Source organism: Peromyscus californicus, unplaced genomic scaffold (assembly GCF_007827085.1).
Source record: "Peromyscus californicus insignis strain IS unplaced genomic scaffold, ASM782708v3 Scaffold_10__1_contigs__length_136768540, whole genome shotgun sequence".
Taxonomy (NCBI): Eukaryota; Metazoa; Chordata; class Mammalia; order Rodentia; family Cricetidae; genus Peromyscus; species Peromyscus californicus.
Genome location: NW_026294391.1, coordinates 112,310,167 through 112,311,743, shown reverse-complemented (window position 1 = coordinate 112,311,743; position 1,577 = coordinate 112,310,167). Strand labels below are relative to the sequence as shown.

The 1,577-nt window shown below is 39.8% G+C and overlaps 1 non-coding gene across 1 annotated transcript; it reads left to right on the top strand.

The window, feature by feature from the left end:
- The first annotated feature begins 898 nt into the window (after positions 1–898).
- LOC128118331 (U1 spliceosomal RNA) lies at positions 899–1,062 on the top strand. The gene has a single exon (XR_008221154.1). It is a non-coding gene; the product is annotated as a U1 spliceosomal RNA (small nuclear RNA).
- The last annotated feature ends 515 nt before the right edge of the window (positions 1,063–1,577 follow it).

The following is a 1,577-nucleotide window of genomic DNA, read 5'->3' as shown; positions in this document are numbered from 1 at the left end:
AGCGGTTTTTAATGAATTCTTGTCACGTTGGGCGCCAAATGTAGATGTATCCAACCTTCTTATTAAATAAGAAACACAGAACCAATGCAAAGAAGAAAGCCAAGAGGTCAGAGCTAAGAGCTAAAACCTTACCCTTCCTCCTGCAGTGGTCCTACCTCTCCAAACCAGAACTACCCCTGTGTTAAAGTCTTTATATAGAGTTCCTGTCTTGCCTTCTCATTGGTTGTAAACCCAACCACATGACCGCCTCCTCACAGCCTGTCTGTATAGGCCTCCAGGTTTTCCATGATTGGTATTAAGATTAAAGGCATGTGTATCCAATAATGGCTGTATCCCTGAACACACAGAGACTTACCCAGCTCTGCCTAGCAAGTGCTGGAATTACAAGCGTACGCTACCACTGCCTTGCTTTCCTATGGCTTGCTAATAGCTCTGACCCCCGGGCAACTTTATTTATTAACATACAAATAACATTTTAATACAAATAAAATATCACTATAAGGAGTAGATCGGGGAAGGACAAATGGGAGGCAGGATTTGGGAGGAAAGGAAGGAGGGGAAACTTTGGTTGGGGTGAAAAAACAAACTAAGTCAAAACAACAAAAAAGTATGTGTTTCTAGGAATCAGTGGCTGACAAAGGAATGGGAGTGGGTTACTAGGGAGAGGTGAGAAGGTCCACAGGAAGGAGGAAAGTTGGATTCACACCTAGGTTCTTCTGAATCACCAGAGAATGGAGGCGCAACTTTTTGTTTTTCTCTCTCTTACTCATACATATATTTGTATATATACATATATATGATATCCATCTCTAGATAGATAGACAGACAGACAGATAGATGAATTTTGAGCCTGGGAATAATATGATCATATTTACATGCATTTGAAAAATGTAATTCCATACTCAGCTAGCAGAGGAGACACCATGATCACGCAGGTGGTTTTCCCAGGGCAAGGCTCGCCCATTGCACTCAGGGTGTGCTGACCCTTGTGATTTCCCCAAATGCAGGAAATTTGACTGAATAATTTGTCGTAGTAGGGGACTGCATTCACTCTCTCCCCTGAAAAACATGTAATTCTGGCCACTCTGCAAAATAAACTATAGAGATCCAAGTCTGAGCCCTATTAATCAAAGCTCACATTAGACCAGATGAGAAATTGTGATGAATCTGTCTAGTTATGTTGATAGTTTTGAAATACATGTGGAAGGAAGAGCCAAGAGTACTTGGTGATTGATTGATATGTACTGTAAGGAACAGTGATAATGGCCTAGGCATATATTTTATATCATGAGTGTGAACTAGTGAAGACAAATATCCATAGCTGGATAAAGACAATTAACACCTCTGTGATTCAAGGACCAGATTACATTTGAATGGTTAAAAAAGTACATTTTATTAAGGGGAGTGTTCAGAACAAGGTTCAGGTGAAGCCCAAACCCCTCATTTGACAAATGAAGGAATTAACACAACGAACTATTCTACTTTGTAAATTAATCTTGTGCTGTGTACAAATGCTTTATCTCCCAAATTAGAACATAAACTTCCAAGTATCATTACTTGTTTTGTAGACATGTCTT